Here is a 6,715-nt window from a genome sequence, read left to right on the forward strand (position 1 = left end):
CCCGCACACCCCAATGAAGAGTAGCCCCCGCTCGCCACAACTAGAGAAAGCCCACATACAGCAACGAAGACCCAACACAACCAAAAATAAATTAATTAATTTAAAAAAATTAAAAAGTGTCCAGTACAGCACCTGGCACACAGAGACTCTCGGTAAGCATCAACTCCCCTCCCCTCCCCAACAAGCATTCCAGGAAAGTCCAGGAGGTGGGGCTGCCCCCAAAGGCTCAAAACACCCTAATATTGCAGGCTCCAGTGAGACAGGAAGGGTGCTGGCCTAAAAGGGATACCAGCACCCATTCCCCAAAAGCATGAGCATCTCCCTCAGAGAGAAGGGCAAGGCTGCTTCCTGCTGACCCTTTCTGGAGAAAGGCAAAGAGTAATGTAGAAATACCCCCACTCTACTAGCAACAACGTGTGGCTGGACTCCCCGGAGTTCCAAGTCAAGGTCAGAAGTTCCTGACAATGTATGATTTTCCTCTCTTGTCTTGAGAGAAGGCCATGGGGAGAGGAAAAGAAAAGCTTAATGCTATTTATCTAAAATCATTAATACTTTTTGAGAAGCTATAAAATGTGCATTGCTCTTGACAAATGGATGTCAAAAGAGCTTTGATCTCCATTGTGGCTGGAAATTATCCGTTCCCTTCCTAATGCAGATATATGGTTTTCATGTCTCAAATCTGCCCAGTCAGATGCACAGCACATTCTTAATTATTTTGAAATGATTAAAAATAGAGCCATAAATCTATGCTTTGACATGACTCGGTGATATGACCCCCCCAGACATAACGTAATGGGTTATTAACAATGCTTCCCAAATCTATTGAAATTTTTTTCCAAAGCTATTCACTAATTAATAGCTATTCAGACAATGATCATTTTTGAGTAATTATGAAACTGTGTCACATTATTTTGTGATGAGAACATAATTATGTCCATTAAAATTATTTGTATAGTTTTTAACCTTCTGCTTAAAATAAATGAGGTTGGTCAAAGGGTAACACAAACTTTGTGACAATACCTAGAGTACTTCCCAAAGTTTGTTTTGTAGCCCAGAAACTTAGAGGTCGTCCTTCAGCTTTTTCAGAGCCCCTGGAAGCAACTGCCATTGAGGAAGTGCCTGGGAGGGAGGGTCCCCGTGATCTTACAGGATTCACACCTCCCCTCTGTAGCCAGCAGGCTGCACCCCCTCAGCCTCTCGTCATCTCCTGCATGGCCCCCTTGCCCACCTCACCCCTCCAGTCTGTCCTTCAGGCCAAGCCCCAGCACTCAGTTTATATAACCCCCAGCCCACCCAAAATACTATTTCCTGGCCCCTTGCCCCACCTCCTCTGACTGACTGGGACCTGCTGGAAGGCAAGCGCTCACCTCACTCATCCCTGTATCCAGCAGAGCCCGTGAGACAGAACTTGCATCTCCCAAAAGGCCATCACCAAGAGGAAGAAGGTGTAGAGAGCTTGCTTAGTTCACACTTGCATTTGAGGAGCAAGACTGAGTGGGATGAGTCTAATAAAGACTTCTAACAAAGGCTTCACTTTTTGCTGGGACTATCTTAGGATGTGTTTGGGTTGGAGGGGATGCGTGCTTTACTGCCCTCCCAATGAGTAGTCCGTTCCAGATTCTAGGAGGCCTCGTGCCTCAGATCTGGGTAAATCAAGAGGCCTCAAATCTGTAGGGCTTGTGTTTTAAAAATAATTGTCATTCATCTGAAATTCTCATTTAACTGGGCATTCTGCATTTTAGCCTGCATCTCTGGATGGAGATGAGATGGATGCAGGTGTCCACCAGATGGGCACCTCCCCAGCCAGCCCAGGCGGTCTCTCTTGTTCCTAAGGCACAAGCTGCTGCATGGTCATTCCTATCCTCAACACATCAGGTATCCTGGGCTCAGGCTCAAAACTCTGCAGGGCCACAAATGAAACCTTACCTGGAGGTCTTCTTCATCAGAATAACTGTGTGCTCTTGCCTCAGCCCCTGCCCCTGTCCAGCTCCTCCATCCAGCTGACTCATCTCTTACCTAGAGTTCACCTTCGCCTTCCAGGAGAGCCTTCTCCATACCTTCACACTCTTGCCAGCATCTCTAGCTGTGGTCACAAGAGACTTCACCACCAGAAGCCACAGGCCTAGGAGGATGGAGCTCAAAAGGGCCTGGCCCCTAACACTGGCTACCACAGGTTCCAAGAGTTTCCTTTGTAATGTGTGGAGAGCTGGCTGTGGGTGGGGGAGGGAGGAGAAGCAGGGGCAAAAGCTCACTGTGCAATCAGGCCTGTGACCTGTCTCCCCCTCCTCCCCGTCCCCCAAGAGGTCTTCCCAGGAGAGGAGGCTTCTGGCAGCTTCCAACCAATTCCCTATATTCATTCTTTCATTTGGCCAATAAATACATATTACACCCGACTTTGGGCCAGGAACTGTTCTAGATGCTTGTTCTAGATGTTCTAGATGCTTACATCACAGAGAAAAAGAACAGAGATCCCTGCCTTGTAGCTCTGATTCACACAGCAATCCAGAAATGCCAACACTCAGCAACAAAACAGTCATGGATCAAACTGGAAGTCAAACTTTCATCAGCTGTGTGAAAAACAGGTAACACTGACTTGGACTGAAAACATTAGATTATTTAAAGAAAAACAGAGAAAACTCAAACATAATGAAACAATAACATTAATAAATACATTTAAGACTGTTCTTTGGGGCAAAACCAGAGTTAAAATAGTCAAATCTCTGGCAAATAACAAAAAAGATAAAATGCTAAATGATAAAAAATGAAGCAGATATAGGGAAAAAATTAAAGTGTAAGGCACTCATACCTATGGACAATTAATCTTCAACAAAGGAGGCAAGAACATACAACAGGAAGAAGACAGTCTCTTCAGCAAGTAGTGTTGGGAAAGCTGAACAGCCACATGTAAATCAATAAAGTTAGAACACACCCTCACACCACACCATACACAAAAATAAACTCAAAGTGGCTTAAAGATCTAAATATAAGACAGGACACTGTAAAACTCCTAGAAGAGAACATAGGCAAAACATTCTCTGACATAAATCATACCAATGTTTTCTTAGGTCAGTCTCCCAAGGCAATAGAAATAAAAACAAAAATAAACAAATGAAACCTAATCAAACTTACAAGCTTTTGCACAGCAAATGAAACCATAAACAAAATGAAAAGACAACCTACAGACTAGGAGAAAATATTTGCAAATGATGCAAGTGACAAGGGTTTAATTTCCAAAATATACCAACAGCTCATACAATTCAACAACAACAAAAACAACCCAATCAAAAAATGGGCAGGAGGCCTAAATAGACATCTCCAAAGAAGACATACAGATGGCCAAGAGGCACAAGAAAAGCTGCTCAACATCGCCAACTAATAGAGAAATTCAAATCAAACCTACAATGAGGTACCACCTCACACCAGTCAGAATGGCCATCATCAAAAAGTCTACAAATAACAAATGCTGGAGAGGGTGTGGACAAAAGGGAACCCTCCTACACTGTTGGTAGGAATGTAAATTGGTGCAGTCACTGTGGAAACATGTATGCATGTTTCCACAAGTATGGAGGTTCCTCAAAAAACTAAAAGTAGAGTTGCCATATGATCCAGCAATCCCATTCCTGGGCATATACCCAGACAAAACTATAATTCGAAAAGATACATACACCCCCATGTTCATAGAAGCACTATTCACAATAGCCAAGACATGGAAACAACCTAAATGTCCATTGACAGATGAGTGGATAAAAAAGATGTGGTGTATATATATACAATGGAATATTACTCAGCCATCAAAAAGAATGAAATAATGCCATTTGCAGCTACATGGGTAGACATAGAGATTATCATACTAAGCAAAGTAAGTCAGAAAGAGAAAGACTGGGGACTTCCCTGGTGGCACAGTGGTTAAGAATCCGCCTGCCAATGCAGGGGACACAGGTTCGACCCCTGGTCCAGGAAGATCCCACATTCCACAGAGCAACTAAGCCCGTGTGCCACAACTACTGAGCCTGCGCTCTAGAGTCCGCAAGCCACAACTACTGAACCCACGTTCCACAACTACTGAAGCCCACACGCCTAGAGACCATGCTTCGCAACCAAAGAAGCCACTGCAATAAGAAGCCTGCGCACCACAACGGAGTAGCCCCTGCTCACCACAATTAGAGAAAGCCCGCATGCAGCAACAAAGACCCAATGCAGCCAAAAATAAATAAATAAATATATCTTTTAAAAGAAAGATAAACACCATATGATATCACTTATATGTGGAATCTAAAATACAACACAAATCAACACATCTACAAAACAAAAACTGACTCAGAGATATAGAGAACAGACTTGTGGTTGCCAAGGGCAGGGGGGAGGAGAGGGAAGGACCAGGAGTTTGGGATTAGCAGAGGCAAACTATTCTATTATATATAGAATGGATAAACAACAAGGTCCTATTTTATAGCACAGGGAACTGTATCAAATATCCTGTGATAAACCATAATGGAAAAGAATATGAAATATATTTAAATATATAAGTATATATATAACTGAGTCACTTTGCTGTACAGCAGAAAGCAACATTCTAAATCAACTATACTTCAATAAAAATTTTTTTAATTTTTAAAAAAAACTTTCACCCTCCCCCCCCAAAAAAAAACTGCAAGGCACTTAGCTATTAATATTTTTCACTAATGAAGTTGAAGATCTCAACAATATGGATGATTGTTTGGGGAAAATAGAAATTATAAAAATCAATCCTTTAAGAATTCTTTAAGATTAATAATCAAGGAAAAAGTTACCAAATATTTACTTCCATAAAAGGCTACATATCCACATGTCAAATTTAACTTTTAAGAAACCGATAATTCTTGTCATGTGAACAATTTTACTACCTGAAAAAAAGTTGAACAGCAATCTAATTTGTTTTATGAATCTATCCTAACTCTGACACCAAAATTTGAGAGAAATAGTAAACAACATGGATCCTCCTCACTTAAAGAATAAGTGTAGAGGGACTTCCCCAGTGGCGCAGTAGATAAGAATCCACTTGCCAATGCAGGGGACAAGAATTTGATCCCTGGTCTGGGAAGATCCCACATGCCGAGAAGCAGCTAAGCCTGTGCTCCACAACTACTGAGCCTGCGCTCTAGAGCCCACGAGCCACAACTACTGAGCCCGTGTGCTGCAACTACTGAAGCCCGCGCACCTAGAGCCCGTGCTCCGCAACAAGAGAAGCCACCGTGATGAGAAGCCCGCGCACCGCAAAGAAGAGCAGCCCCTGCTCGCCGCAACTAGAGAAAGCCTGTGCACAGCAACGAAGACCCAACACATCCAAAAATAAATAAAATTTTTAAAAAAGAAAAGAAATAAGTGTAGGGATTAGCATATATAAACTATTACATATAGAATGGATAAACAATGAAGTCCTACTGTATTGCACAGAGAGCTATATTCAACATCCTGTGATAAACCATAATGGAAAAGAATATGAACAAGAATGTATAAATATGTATAACTGAATCACTTTGCTGTATAGCAGAAATTAACACAACATTGTAAATCAACTGTACTTCAATAAAATAAATTTTTTTAAAAGTGTAATAATCCTAAATAAAATACCAGAAAATAGAATTCAATAGAATAGTAAAAGAATAATGCTTAACAATAAAGTAGGATCCATCCCAAGATTGGAAAAATGATTTAGTATTAGGAAATTAGTCATATAATCTCCCAGATCAGGGCATCAATTTTTTAGTGACAGCCTTATGCTTAGACTCTTGTTAAATCCAACATGTTTACCTCATGAAAATTCTAAAATCTGGGAATAGAATGATACTTGATAAACATAATAAAGTATGTATTATACAAAGAATTTATCTTCCATGAGGATCCTGCTTATATTCAAATAATTGTGTATTTAATTATATGACACTATCAATGGGAAGAAAATATATACTCTCCTTGTTTATTCTATTTCTTTCACATTATTGAAATAATACCTTTCGATCAATGTGTAAGGTTAATATTAAGTAATTCCTTCCCCTCCCCTTCCCATCAAGTTATCATTAACTTGGTGCATCTCAGAACAAATAGCTTAAATCTGAGGAAATCAGACATATCTCAAATGAACAATTCACTTCACAGCTACCAACATAACACTCAAGTTTTGATGTTAAAATCAGGAACAAGACAGGAGGCTTGTTATCACCATGATTAACTAAGACTGTTCAGAAAGGCCTGATCAGTACAATAAGAAACAGCATTTAAATCTATAACTATTAAAAATGAGACTATACTATCATTTTCATTCATTCATTCATGTTAAGATTGTATTCTTGTAAAATTCAAGACAATTTAATCTAAAAAAGTATCAGAAATAATAAGAGAGCTCAGTACCATGTTACTAATAAATATGCAAAACTCCTGAGTGGGCAAGGGTGTGGTAAAACTGACATACTCATATGTTGTTCATAAGAATTTAAGTTGGTACAACCTTTTTGGAAACAATTTGGCAATAGGTATTAGGAATCTTAGAATATTCATATAAAAATAAATAAATGATGGGACTTCCCTGGTGGCACAGTGGTTAAGACTCCTTGCTCCCAATGCAGGAGCCCAGTTTCGATCCCTGGTCAGGAAACTAGATCCCACATGCATGCCTCAACTAAGAGTTCACATGCCACAACTAAGGAGCCGCCAGCCACAACTAAGGAACCTGCATGCC

This window comes from Mesoplodon mirus (assembly GCF_964341445.2).
Source record: "Mesoplodon mirus genome assembly, chromosome: 5".
Taxonomy (NCBI): Eukaryota; Metazoa; Chordata; class Mammalia; order Artiodactyla; family Ziphiidae; genus Mesoplodon; species Mesoplodon mirus.